The 15,570-nt window shown below is 36.6% G+C and overlaps 1 protein-coding gene across 8 annotated transcripts in view; it reads right to left on the reverse strand.

The window, feature by feature from the left end:
• nrxn2b (neurexin 2b) overlaps window positions 1-15,570 on the reverse strand; it is a 710,873-nt gene that overhangs the window by 505,852 nt on the left and 189,451 nt on the right. The window lies entirely within an intron of this gene.

Here is a 15,570-nt window from a genome sequence, read left to right on the forward strand (position 1 = left end):
TGTGGGGGGAAACTCCCACTAGGTTTATATCTGGGACTCTCCACCATTTGACCTTAGAACTGAAGAAGCTTCTCGGATGAGAGGTGAAACGTCTTCAAGTAACTTAAAGAAGTCCAGACGCTTTTCTTTGCAAGCTCCTTTGACTACGATGACCTGGATGACTGAGAACTTTCACAGACAATTTCTTATTAGAACTCGATTTAAATAAGTTACCAGTACTTTTTATGCAAAAATGCTGATAAACTCAGTTTATTTGAGTGGTCTTAACTTAGAAAAACTAAGTAAGCTGGAAGTTTCGCTTCTCAGGGCGGAAGGATGAAAGATGTGTTTTGAAAATGCCACGTGACTACCGTCCTCCTCCCTCTCGGATCAGTCCGCATGTTCATGGTGCCAGCATTTGTTATGGAATAAGTTGAGCAAACTTGGAGAAGCGTCAGCTCAAGAGATTATTGTCATTGCTTTGGATCTTTACCTGATACAATGACTTGGTGAGTAAATGTTTACTCTTTTTCAAACTGATTTTGTGGCTTCTCTTAGTTTAGCACCAGATTTATAATCTTGCTAGCTAGTTAGTGTTAGCCTAGCGTTGCTGCTGCCGCTGGGCTCATGTTACTTAAAAATTAACACCACAGCCTTAAAAACCTTACAGAAAATATGTCTGTGAAATTTTCTGTTGATTGTTTGAAATAAAAAAGTGAGATAAGAAGATAAGAGCCCAGACAAAATTCTTCGGGAGGTGTCGCCCTTAGGGGTAGGGTGGGGTGTGGGGGGTATTTTCAATCCATAGCCATAACTAACTAACTATATATCATGTTTAACCTGAGTAGCAAAAGAGGGCAGGGGGGGTTGAAAACAATAAGCCAGGAGTTAGCTGTGTTCCTGGACTCTATCAAGCCTTGTCCTCCCGGTCAGCTATCGTGCTGGTGGATAACAGAGCTCTCCGAAAACATGGAAGCACTTTTGCAAATATGTGATATTTTGATAAATTAAGTAGATATTTGAGCATTACACAGCTACATTGTCGCCTGAAAATATCTTAAAGGTTATTTTGTGACCCAGAAAGGGTAGTCTGGGGAAAAGGAGGATCACCTTTGTCCCCGGTTGTCGGAGCCTGTGCATACTTGTAAGCACGGCAATGGCGGAGGAGCGCGGCTAAAAAACTTATTACTTTTTCTGGGTCACAAAATAAAATTTTAAGATATTTTCAGGCGAGAATGTAGCTGTGTAGAGTTCAAATATCTGCTCGATTTATCAAGACATCACATATTTGCAAAAAAGCTCCTATGTTTTCGGAGACGTCCATTTTCTTTCATGCTTTGTGGCAGCTTTTGAACATCTGTGGCATCTGTTAATGTCAAATCTAGCCTTTATTTAACAACATAAGCAAACTCTATGTTACAATAATTGCACAGCCATTAAAGGATAAAATCAGTTTCTGAAAAATGTTCTAAATGAACTAACAAGGCTGTACAGTGTACTCAAAATGAGTAAGTTGCCCTAACTTGGTCATCTTACGTAAACTTGATCCAATTTTTTTGAGTTCTGGAAACAAATGAGCTTTTACAGAGTACTCAAAATAAATAAGTTGTCCTAATTTAGTCATTTTTAGCTAAGCTTTACTCAATTTTTTTGAGTTCTGGGAACTAATTAGATTTTACAGTGCTCAGAACCACTGCTTAAGAGCCAGTATTTGATGTCATAATAAAATAATAGAATCTGTTTCTAAAAAGCATACTGTATAAAAATGATCTCCTGCAGATTTCACAATTGTTATGAGCTTCATTGCACTATTCAATAGTTCTACATAGCTTAAATGGTGCAGACTATAAATTGCCCTGCAAGCTCAGAGATGGCTATCTTGGCTGGGACTTAGTCAATTACATTGCAGGTTAGATACAGATCATGCTGTATATTCCCTTCATTATTTTGTTCAATATCCCCACAGAGAGCTACATTAAACCTGCCAAGAGACCTGGTTAATTCGATTCCCAGTATGCATCATGCTGGCCTCTCCAAAAGGCAAGATGGTGGTGGCAGCAGGGGACTTCATTCACACAGAAATCAAATGGTCCGTGGGTAAAAGCATCTGCAATTCCCAAGCCAAAGGCCTGGAAATGTTGACAATTTAGAGCCATTAACTTGCACATAAATTTCTATTATTGAAAGCAGCAGTTTATTTAGGGCCTTTTAATTAGTTTGCTAAAGCTTAAATAGCTTCAGGGTTGTTGTTTAGAGTGAAACGTGAACACCTTGGAGACTTCTGGACCAAGAAAATTGGGTACATCTATATTTAAATGCTAGTTAGGATAAACTGCTCACTGAATTGGACTGTTTATATTGTTATAAATGAACTTTCATGAGACAAAGCTAACCATGCATATAACGAATCATTGTTGTTTATTTTCACGTTAAATCATTAATTTGTGGATATCAAAAGTGGGAATATACTCATAGAATAAGTTAATGTTGTTGCTAGAGTGGAATGTATTATTTCAAATAAAATAAAAGGAAATTTCTAACATTTATGCAGCTTATGGGACTGACTGGGCCCTTTTAAATTCCCCAGATCTCAATCCAGTCATGTATTGATGGGATGCCCTGGAACAAGGCTGATCCACGGGAACCCCACTCTGCTATCTGCAGAACCCAAAGGATCAACTGTGAATGTTGTGGTCCCAAATACGGTTAAATTTCTGCATTTGTGAAGAAATTATTTCAAGGTAATGTAATATAAATATCTGGATCAAGTCAGACCACAGTGTGCTTGAAATAAACTAGTTTTTAAAAGTTTTCATGATTAATTTGTTTGGGCTGCCTCCCTATTTTTAAAAATCAGAATTTCATTATGAACCATGTATCATAATGAACAATAATGTACAACTCAGTTTCACCAAAACAGATTAAATGATGATTTTCTTTTCATTTATTTTCATAAGTACCTTTATGTGACAAAACAAAACTCACTGCAAATAAATCACGTAGCTCTATAAGATAATTTTGTCCAGTTCCATCATCACATAGGATGGTAAAATATAATTTTGTTATTAATTTTAATCGTGGCAAGAAACAAAGCTATTAACCCTTTAAGACTTGTCTTCCTTCTCTCACCCCAACCGGTCGCAGCAGATGGCCGCCCCTCCCTGAGCCTGGTTCTGCTGGAGGTTTCTTCCTGTTAAAAGGGAGTTTTTCCTTCCCACTGTTGCCAAAGTGCTTGCTCATAGGGGGTCATATGATTGTTGGGTTTTTCTCTGTATCTATGAAGCGCCTTGAAGCGACTTATGTTGTGATTTGGCGCTATATAAATAAAATTGAATTGAATTGAATTGAAGACCTACCATAGAACCAAGTCCGCCAGAGATTATATTATATTTTTACATGTTGTAGTGCCATTTTTGGGAGCATTTCAAGTTGCTATACATCAATACAACCATTATAGCCCAAATTTTAATAATATGTCTGCATTAAGTGCATAGTAATTAGTTTGCAGACGACACAGCCATCATGGGGTGTATCTGGGATGATCAGGAAGAGGAGTACAGAAGTCTGGTGAGGAACTTTGTCGCATGGAGTCACACAAACCACCTGCAACTCAACACCTCAAAGACTAAGGAACTGGTTGTGGACTTCGGGAGGTCTAGAGCAGGTCCACTGCCGGTTCAGATAGAGGGGGAGGAGGTGGAGGTGGTCAACAAGTACAAGTACCTCGGGCTGTGGGTGGACAATAAACTAGACTGGTCATGCAACACAGAGCACCTGTATAAAAAAGCCCAAAGCCGACTGTACTTCCTCAGGAGGCTCAGGTCTTTTAACATCTGCAGGAAGCTCCTGAGGATGTTTTACCAGTCGGTGGTTGCTGGAGTACTTTTCTATGCTGTGGTGTGCTGGGGGAGCAGCACAGCAAAGAAGGACTCATCCAGGCTGGAGAAACTGATCAGGAAGGCTGGCTCTGTGGTCGGCATGAAGCTGGACACTCTGGTGACAGTGGCAGAGAAAAGGACATTAAAGAAACTGATGGACATTATGGACAATGCCAGACATCCTCTGCACACGGCCATAAACAATCAGAAGAGTCTGTTCAGTGACAGGTTGCTTCTCCCAAAGACAAGAACTAACAAACTTAAAAACTCCTTTGTCCCACACGCCATCAGACTGTTTAACTCCTCCCTGGAGGGGAGAGGGAGGGGAAACAGGAGGACAAAGGAGGGGGGAACAACTAAGCTGTAGTGCCTCTTCACCTCACTGCAATACCTTTTGTGCAATACTTTTGTAAATAGTCAACGGTGCAATAGACTCAATACTTGAAATGTGCAATTCACTTGTATTTTTATTTTTATTCCTATTTATTCTATTTATCCCCTTCGTATATTTTATTTATATTGTCTCTGTATTTATATATATGTGTGTGTGTGTGTGTGTGTGTATATATATATATATATATATATACATACATACACACACACATATATATATATATATATACACATATATATATATATACACATATATACATATATATATATATACACATATATACATATATATATATATATATATAATATTCTAACTCTGTAACTTCTGTCGGTGCTGTGCTTTTTTGGAAATCGAATTTCCCAGAGGAACCCACCCGAGGGATTAATAAAGTTCTATCTAATCTAGTTCACGGAAGTGTTATGAACAGCTGATCGGATCGGCAAAGCGTGTTTCTGGAATATTATGTTTTTGCTGCTGCAAGTGCTTTTTATGCAGTTTTTGCAAAGCTATATGTGGAAGGAAACTGTGACTTAGGACAAGCTGATGGCATAACATGTAAGTACAACTCCTCTGGTTTTATATGCAAAAAATATTATTGCGCTAGCTTACGTGGTTGCAGTGCTACCGGGATTTAAAAATAGTTACGCAAAACAGAGCGTGCCTGCTCCCACCAGCTTTAGAGAACAATTAGCTGCTTCATTTAAGGTAGAAGCACAGGAGACAGATTCCATTCAAATGTGGAGATGAATTACATCGCCTGGACCACAAAATTGAAAGATCAAAAAATTGACCCAAATTTAGTTAGATTTAGGCAATACATGTACTTGTGAAACTTGTTAATGACGTTTGGGGAGCCCAATGACACAATAAAACAACAGTGGCAATTAAAAGAGTTCATAAGAAACAATCTTTTACCTTGAGGAGGTCTTGTAATAATGGAAGAGATGCTTTTTTGGCACTCAGAGAGGTTGACACCCCCAAAGCGCCACACTAAAACTTTATGCTTTATTTTATTAGTGTGAATGCTTGAAAAGCATTCACAGTATTGTTCTTCTAATCTTTATTATTATATTTTATTAGTGTGAATGCTTGAAAAGCATTCACAGTATTGTTCTTCTAATCTTTATTCTATTTTATTCTGTATTCCGTACGTTTTTTGTACTCCTACTCCTTCAAAACCGTTCAACTTAGAAAAACCATTCAAACACCATTAGATTCCTCTTCTTTTGGACATGACTGCTTCTATTTTTCTCATTTTTAACATTTATATTTTTAATTTTATTCAACTTTATTCAACAAAAATTTCCCAAAATTTCCCATGTATTTCAATGGGGAGACCCTTCAAATTCTCATTCAACTTATTCATTTTTAAACTCTTACTACTTCCACATACATTGACATAGAGCCACCATTCAAACTTTAAAACGAAGACAAGACATTCAACTATTCAACTTGTATTTATCTTTTCAATATCTATTATACTTTTTCTTCAGTTCCAGTTTAAGTTTCATGATGTCTTTTCACCCGTTTCAGAGTTTATAATGGGTGTGTATGGGACGGAATGTTCGGGCTAGAGTGAGAGAGCTCAACTGCTAGAGTGAGAGGAGCAAAAAAATTAATCTTAAAATCTTTTTTAAAACTGCTGCTGTGTCCACAGCATTTGCTCTACAGCCGCCATTTTACCCTCAAAACGTAGCCATTGCTGTCCTCTTTCATCCAATGTGTTTACTATTGTCCTAGGTGTTATGGTTCTTTCATAAATGTCACCAATGCACAGCCTCCTCCCTCCAACTCTTCCATAGACTCTAATGTTAAAATGGCTCAGAAGGTTCGTTTGAAAATCAGAAGAGCATGGTGTCTTTCCACTGTCACCACGTCCATATAATAAGCTCCACAGGCATGAAAACTGAGAATTAGGTAGACTAGACATTGCTGCCGCTCACGGTGAAAGAATTTTGTCAATACGACTTTTACTTTTCATTTGGGAGCGATTTGTTTCGGCCTGACTTTTCTGTTCATTTTAAGCAGCAAAAGTGAGGCGCATGTCTGTGTACGTGTGTATGGAGCCCTTGGGTGCAGTCACTATAGCAACCAGGCTCACACCTGCCTGCTTAACGAGCTCTCTCTCTCACTCTGCCAAGATTCAACTTAAACACTTCTCTTTCAACTGCTGCTGTCTCCACAGTGTTACAGCCATCATTTTACCCTCAAAACGTCGCCATCGTTGTTCTCTTTCCAACATCTTGTCTTTCAAAGCTCAGAGATGTAAACTTTTTAAACTGTGTGGATCCAAGTGGAGGGATCACATTTTAGTCATTCAGTGATTCAAAGAATATGACCTTTTAATATTCATTCAGATGTTTTCTGACTCTAAAGGTTCTTTTCTCATTTCTTAGGGTTTTCTAATTTACAATTAAAACATTTTCAGCTTTTTTCCAACTTCTTCTTCTGTGTAACCTTCAGCTTTTAGCAGTTCAGCACTTTTGTTTTCAGGTTAAATTTGTTTTTGTTTTTTATCTCATTAAAAAAGTTTTAACTCAAAATTCAGCAATTAATTCATTTCAGTGCATACATTCAGATTCAAGCATTCACACTGCAGTTTCTTCAGAAAATGCACTTTCTAGTTAGTGTGAATGCTTGAAAAGCATTCACAGTATTGTTCTTCTAATCTTTATTATTATATCATCTTCCGTACGTTTTTTGGCATCTAACTCCTTCAAAACCGTTCAACTTAGAAAAACCATTCAAACACCGTTAGATTCCTATTATTTTGGACATGACTGCTTCTATTTTTCTCATTTCTAACATTTATATTTTTAATTTTATTCAACTTTATTCAACAAAAATTTCCCATGTATTTCAATGGGGAGACCCTTCAAATTCTCATTCAACTTACTCATTTTTAAACTCTTACTACTTCCACATACATTGACATAGAGCCACCATTCAAACTTTAAAACGAAGACAAGACATTCAACTATTCAACTTGTATTTATCTTTTCAATATCTATTATACTTTTTCTTCAGTTCCAGTTTAAGTTTCATGATGTTTTTTCACCCGTTTCAGAGTTTATAATGGGTGTGTATGGGACGGAATGTTGGGGCTAGAGTGAGACAGCTCAACTGCTAGAGTGAGAGGAGCAAAAAAAATAATCTTAAAATCTTTTTTAAAACTGCTGCTGTGTCCACAGCGTTTGCTCTACAGGTATGATTTTACCCTCAAAACGTAGCCATGGCTGTCCTCTTTCATCCAATGTGTTTACTATTGTACTAGGTGTTATGGTTCTTTCATAAATGTCACCAATGCACAGCCTCCTCCCTCCAACTCTTCCATAGACTCTAATGTTAAAATGGCTCAGAAGGTTCGTTTGAAAATCAGAAGAGCATGGTGTCTTTCCACTGTCACCACGTCCATATAATAAACTCCACAGACATGAAAACTGAGAATTCGGTAGACTAGACATTGCTGTCGCTCACAGTGAAAGAATTTCGTCAATACGACTTTTACTTTTCATTTGGGAGCGATTTGTTTCGGCCTGACTTTTCTGTTCATTTTAAGCAGCAAAAGTGAGGCGCATGTCTGTGTACGTGTGTATGGAGCCATTGGGTGCGGTCACTATAGCAACCAGGCTCACACCTGCCTGCTTAACGAGCTCTGCCTGCCACTGTACCAAGATTCATCTTAAGCACTTCTCTTTCAACTGCTGCTGTGTCCACAGTGTTACAGCCATCATTTTACCCTCAAATTGTCGCCATTATTGTTCTCTTTCCAACACCGTATCTTTCAAAGCTCAGGCATTTAAACTTTTTAAACTGTGTGGATCAAAGTGGAGGGATCACATTTGAGTCATTCAGTGATTCAAAGAATATGACCTTTTAATATTCATTCAGATGTTTTCTGACTCTAAATGTTCTTTTCTCATTTCTTAGGGTTTTCTAATTTACATTTAAAACATTTTCAGTTTTTTTCCAACTCCTTCTTCTGTGTAACCTTCAGCTTTTAGCAGTTCAGCACCTTTGTTTTCAGGTTAAATTCGGGTTTTTTTTGTTTGTTTTTTTTAATCTCATTCAATATTTTTAACTCAAAATTCAGTAATTAATTCATTTCAGTCCATACATTCAGATTCAAGCATTCACACTGCAGTTTCTTCAGAAAATGCACTTTCTAGTTATATTTTCTTATTCCGTACGTTTTTTGAAAGCCTACTCCTTCAAAACCGTTCAACTTAGAAAAACCATTCAAACACCGTTAGATTCCTATTATTTTGGACATGACTGCTTCTATTTTTCTCATTTCTAACATTTATATTTTTAATTTTATTCAACTTTATTCAACAAAAATTTATAATGTATTTCAATGGGGAGACCCTTCAAATTCTCATTCAACTTACTCATTTTTAAACTCTTACTACTTCCACATACATTGACATAGAGCCACCATTCAAACTTTAAAACGAAGACAAGAAATTCAACTATTCAACTTGTATTTATCTTTTCAATATCTATTATACTTTTTCTTCAGTTCCAGTTTAAGTTTCATGATGTTTTTTAAGCCGTTTCAGAGTTTATAATGGGTGTGTATGGGACGGAATGTTGGGGCTAGAGTGAGACAGCTCAACTGCTAGAGTGAGAGGAGCAAAAAAATTAATCTTAAAATCTTTTTTAAAACTGCTGCTGTGTCCACAGCGTTTGCTCTACAGGTATGATTTTACCCTCAAAACGTAGCCATCGCTGTCCTCTTTCATCCAATGTGTTTACTATTGTCCTAGGTGTTATGGTTCTTTCATAAATGTCACCAATGCACAGCCTCCTCCCTCCAACTCTTCCATAGACTCTAATGTTAAAATGGCTCAGAAGGTTCGTTTGAAAATCAGAAGAGCATGGTGTCTTTCCACTGTCACCACGTCCATATAATAAGCTCCACAGGCATGAAAACTGAGAATTAGGTAGACTAGACATTGCTGTCGCTCACGGTGAAAGAATTTTGTCAATACGACTTTTACTTTTCATTTGGGAGCGATTTGTTTCGGCCTGACTTTTCTGTTCATTTTAAGCAGCAAAAGTGAGGCGCATGTCTGTGTACGTGTGTATGGAGCCATTGGGTGCAGTCACTATAGCAACCAGGCTCACACCTGCCTGCTTAACGAGCTCTGCCTGCCACTCTACCAAGATTCATCTTAAACACTTCTCTTTCAACTGCTGCTGTGTCCACAGTGTTACAGCCTTCATTTTACCCTCAAAATGTCACCATCGTTGTTCTCTTTCCAACACTGTCTTTCAAAGCTCAGACTTTTAAATTTTTTAAACTGTGTGGATCAAAGTGGAGGGATCACATTTGAGTCATTCAGTGATTCAAAGAATATGACCTTTTAATATTCATTCAGATGTTTTCTGACTCTAAATGTTCTTTTCTCATTTCTTAGGGTTTTCTAATTTACATTTAAAACATTTTCAGTTTTTTTCCAACTCCTTCTTCTGTGTAACCTTCAGCTTTTAGCAGTTCAGCACCTTTGTTTTCAGGTTAAATTCGGGTTTTTTTTTTTTGGTTTTTTTTTAATCTCATTCAATATTTTTAACTCAAAATTCAGCAATTAATTCATTTCAGTGCATACATTCAGATTCAAGCATTCACACTGCAGTTTCTTCAGAAAATGCACTTTCTAGTTATTATTATCTATTCCGTACGTTTTTTGTAATCCTACTCCTTCAAAACCGTTCAACTTAGAAAAACCATTCAAACACCGTTAGATTCCTATTCTTTTGGACAACACTGCTTCTATTTTTCATATTTTTAACATTTATATTTTTAATTTTATTCAACTTTATTCAACAAAAATTTATAATGTATTTCAATGGGGAGACCCTTCAAATTCTCATTCAACTTCCTCCTCTTTAAACTGTATCTACTTCCACATACATTGACATAGAGCCACCATTCAAACTTTAAAACGAAGACAAGACATTCAACTATTCAACTTGTATTTATCTTTTCAATATCTATTATACTTTTTCTTCAGTTCCAGTTTAAGTTTCATGATGTTTTTTCACCCGTTTCAAAATTTATAATGGGTGTGTATGGGACGGAATGTTGGGGCTAGAGTGAGACAGCTCAACTGCTAGAGTGAGAGGAGCAAAAAAATTAATCTTAAAATCTTTTTTAAAACTGCTGCTGTGTCCGCAGCGTTTGCTCTACAGGTATGATTTTACCCTCAAAACGTAGCCATGGCTGTCCTCTTTCATCCAATGTGTTTACTATTGTCCTAGGTGTTATGGTTCTTTCATAAATGTCACCAATGCACAGCCTCCTCCCTCCAACTCTTCCATAGACTCTAATGTTAAAATGGCTCAGAAGGTTCGTTTGAAAATCAGAAGAGCATGGTGTCTTTCCACTGTCACCACGTCCATATAATAAACTCCACAGGCATGAAAACTGAGAATTCAGTAGACTAGAAGCTGCTGTCACTCACGGTGAAAGAATTTTGTCAATACGACTTTTACTTTTCATTTGGGAACGATTTGTTTCGGCCTGACTTTTCTGTTCATTTTAAGCAGCAAAAGTGAGGTGCATGTCTGTGTACGTGTGTATGGAGCCATTGGGTGCGGTCACTATAGCAACCAGGCTCACACCTGCCTGCTTAACGAGCTCTGCCTGCCACTGTACCAAGATTCATCTTAAACACTTCTCTTTCAACTGCTGCTGTGTCCACAGTGTTAAAGCCATCATTTTACCCTCAAAACGTCGCCATCGTTGTTCTTTTTCCAACACCGTGTCTTTCAAAGCTCAGACTTTTAAATTTTTTAAACTGTGTGGATCCAAGCAGAGGGATCACATTTTAGTCATTCAGTGATTCAAAGAATATGAACTTTTAATATTCATTCAGATGTTTTCTGACTCTAAATGTTCTCTTCTAAATTCTTAGGGTTTTCTAATTTACAATTAAAACATTTTCAGCTTTTTTCCAACTTCTTCTTCTGTGTAACCTTCAGCTTTTAGCAGTTCAGCACTTTTGTTTTCAGGTTAAATTCGGGTTTTTTTTTTATCTCATTCAATATTTTTAACTTAAATTCAGTAATTATTTCATTTCAATGCATACATTCAGATTCAAGCATTCACATTGCAGTTTCTTCAGAAAATGCACTTTCTAGTTTTATTTAACTTTTTTGTTTTATATGCAAATATATAAGGTTTAATATAAGGTTTTTACTGATGTTGACATTTAGTGTAACCTTGACCTGATTTTCCCTCAAATTAAATCAGCTTGAGCTGTTATTGGTATCTACCAACAGACAGATGAGATCTTGAAAACTATTGATGCTAGACTGCTGTCAAAAAGACAGACAGAGCGATTACAAACGTCTTCCCTTCATGAGGAGACTAACAGCCACCCAGGCATGTGGAGTAACTCATTTCAGCAATTGTTTTGTTTGTTTTGAGAGAAGCCATTTATGATAAATTTGCTAGTGGACATTGTTCCCTTGAGTTTAGTTGCTGTTAATCGGTTTTCCAGGAGCTTCCAATCTTGTGTTTAACCGGTCAAGTTTCTGTTGTATCAATTTTGATTTCAGTTTGTTGCTTATCACCACTATCTTGGACTGTAGCTGTTGTTAGTAGTCTTTGTATTGCTTTAGAGATCTGCTGTAAGCCTTAGGGTCGCAGGGGGCACAGCATCAGCTGTTTCATGTGGCAGTAATGTGATAGTTCATTAATTGGACAGCAGAGGATTTGCTACTGAGTGAAGTGTCACAAAGCAAATAAAGTTTCCAGCGGAAAAACTAAATGCTTTAGATAATTCGTTCAGGAAAGTAAGTGCGTGTCCTTTCATGGTACATATACACTTACACATACAGAGATATGTACATGCGCATCTACTGTACCTGCTCTGACGTTTAATCAGTCAATCAGTTGTGTCTTCAGGATGACAAAACAATTTGTATTATTGTATTTTTTGTAATGTTTAATCATTGTATACTCCATAAATTTGACTCCTGTTCTTCTGTTCTTATTTAAATAATTAAATCAAAATGAAATGTTATGTTTTGGTTTACAAATATGCAGCCCAATGTGTGGAACTGACAGCAGCCTTACAGGCAGGCAGATAAAGATCGGCACTGACTAAAAGCTGGGGTTTGTCCTTCCAGCAGCTGTGAAGGACAGCCTTGGGTTTGAGAGAAGATGGACATTGATTTTCTTGGCCTGGTTATATGACCACTGTGCCGCTTGCCTCTGATCTTAAGAACTGACCAAAATTTTTCTTAAAAGAAATAAAATTTAAAAAATCCAGATCTGCATGGTTAGGGTACATGTGCATGTACACACAAACACACTTATACAAAATGTGTTTACGGGCATATTTGTTTTTATTTTTAAGATGTTTTTAGTGTGTGCATTAGGATCTCTGTATCAGTCAATGGTATTTGTTTCCCAGATTATTTATGTAGATCTTTTTTTTTCAATGTTGAAATTCAACATTTCCAAACCCCTGCTTTTCTAAAACAATGAATAAGATCCAGCGCCTTTGGGTGTGCCCAGTTTTCCTTTGAAGTGGTTGACTGGAGATTGAATGTTCAGTGTTGCATTTGAGGCCCAGACTCTAAAAGCTGGATCAGGCTGATCTAAGGCAGTCCATTTAGTTCAGTTGAATGGACTTACTACATTAGATATTGGCAGGACTGAGTAGCAGTTTGGAAGAATTTCATTCTAGCTGCAGCAGCTTTCATTTGCATGATAGGAAGCACAGACTTTCAAACACTCACTTAAAAACACAGAAGACCTGTGAGAAAGCCTAACAATGTTACTTGCTATTGCTTGTGATAACAAACCTTTTTTTCCTACTACCATCTACCTTTGAAAATAAAAGCATCAGACTTCACAAAAAGTATGATGATTTTATGGATGGAAACCTCTGCTTATCTTAAATAAATGAAGAAAAACAAAAAACATGGTAAAGATCATTTGCGTACTATCACTGTAGTATTCACTTATAATTCAATTGAAGAAACATAAAAAAACAAATTAACATATACATTTCCCCTAAAAACAACAACAACAAATTATGTTGTATGTTTTAGCATGGTTTATTGCTTACCCTTCATTACGTCTGATGCTTTTAATTCAAATAGAGCACAAACAGTAGCAGGAAGAGAGTTTGTCTGAAGGAAGAATGATACATGAAAAAGCTTCTTCCAAAAGAGTGAACATTTATTTTTTGGATCTCATTAGCACGTGGCACACGGGAGAGCAAGGTCGGTTATTATTTCACTTCATTGTGAACACTTGTGGACTTTCTGTCATTTAAGTGAGCATGCATAAAGGAGTAGATTTGCTGTTTCAGACCAAATACACAGCAGGTCTTTCTAGCTTAAGATGTGTTTAGCATTCTGTGGTTGCATTATTCTTGTAAACTAGAAGCAAGTCAGTCTTTTTAAGTTTATTCTGTAGGAATTACATTTAAGTCTAAATTTGCTGGGCTAAATCTGCATTTCACGTGTGATTAAGGGGATTTCTACATTACTCAGATTGTTTTATTATTGCCTGTTATGTTGAATGCATTTACTGATAGCACTCAACCAAAGTTTGTTGTTGTTATTAATTTGTTAATTAAAGAATTACTGAAAGTAGAATACAAATATTAATGTAAACATCAATTTATTTTCAGAGCAGTTGTTTCTTGACATAACTAAGACTCGACTTCCACAAAGTAAGATCCTAAAGTATGATTTTTTTTGTTTGATTGTTTTCCACATTTCTTGTTGTCTTTCACAGGATGATCTTAATCTATTTAAGGAGACACAGTGGAGTATTTGGTTATCAATAAATCTTGTGTGAGTTAGACCATCATTCATGTATTTTAAGGGTGAAATAACAGTAACATAACATGAGATACTACACATACTACACTTTTTATGGTTCTTCATTATCAATTGTAGATAATATTACAATCAATTTGATTAATAATCAGTTATAGTTATTAACACAGAATTAAGTAGAAATGGGTTTTTGTGCATTTTTTAGCCCCGATGTTTGTTTGTTATAGGATCTACCACATGTGTCTGAGTAATCATTATAATCCTTCAAATTCTATGGAACAATGGTGCACTGGTTAGCACTGTTGCCTCAAACTTCACACTTGGCTCTGAGTACTGGAAGATACCTTAAGAAAAGGTATGTGCATCTAATCAGAACACTGGTTCATTGGTGCATCCCTTTTAGTTAACAAACAGGGCCATGTCAGCACAAAGTATGCATGTTGTCACCAACAATATCCTTGCATCTCCATTGCTCTGTAGTTCCCGATCCATAAACTTTGACCCAGTATATCTCTTCAAAAGTATGTCCCTGTTACTAAATAAGGCACAATGTATTACTGGGTGGTCTTGTGGGGTTAACACGGTTCATTTAACATTGTAATGTGAAACACCACCACATATTTACTATGCAGTTAAGTTAAGATGAGGAATAATTCCATTCAAAACATTTGTTGACACTTTGGAGATGCAAGGTCTGCAGAAATAGAAGCAGCATGTAGAGATGGCAGAGCAACGGAATGAAGTTCTTTGTTTTGTTTTTTTACGTTTTGTCAGAATCGGCACATGAAAAAGGAAACACATGGGCTGAATAACAAGCAGATTCACTTCTTCTGATTGATGATGAGCAGTGATCAAAAAAAGCATGTCTTTTGCCCTCCATAGTGAATCAATCTGCGCACATCTAATGCAAACTAAATGTCTGTTTAAAGTGTGTTTTGATTTTCAGCATCAATCTTTAATACAGCTGGTACAGTTATGCAATATTTCTCATCATTATTATATAAGGCCTAATCTCAGCTTTGTGAAGCAAAAATCCAGAAATGATGAATGCTATGACTTTGGTTCAAATCATCAAACAACGTTATATTAGGTAAGATGAAATCTAAAGCCTATTTGACATTTTTAATAACCTTGATCATGTCTCTCATTTGTTCTGTATCAATACAGGACAGTAAGATTAAACAGTAAAAAGAAAGGGAAGGAGTTCAAGCCTGCTTGAAACATGGACTTAAACGATAGAAGAAAGCAACGTCTCCACCCCCAGAAACGGTCAGAACATGCATTGCACGTGTTCATTTTTTGCTTTAATGGCTTTGCTTAACACTTTTTTTTATGAAGATTGGAGGTCAGATGAATACAATTGAGGAACTAATGAACATCCGCTAAGTGTCGTTTAAAAGGGATGTTGGCTGCACAAATTGCAATCAAATATTCAGATTTAACCTTTGATCATGAATTAAACACCTTTCTGGAAAATTTGCAGACACTGAGGGAGAAAAGTGTGGTGTGCAG

This window comes from Astatotilapia calliptera, chromosome 3 (assembly GCF_964374335.1).
Source record: "Astatotilapia calliptera chromosome 3, fAstCal68.1, whole genome shotgun sequence".
In the NCBI taxonomy this organism is placed as follows: Eukaryota; Metazoa; Chordata; class Actinopteri; order Cichliformes; family Cichlidae; genus Astatotilapia; species Astatotilapia calliptera.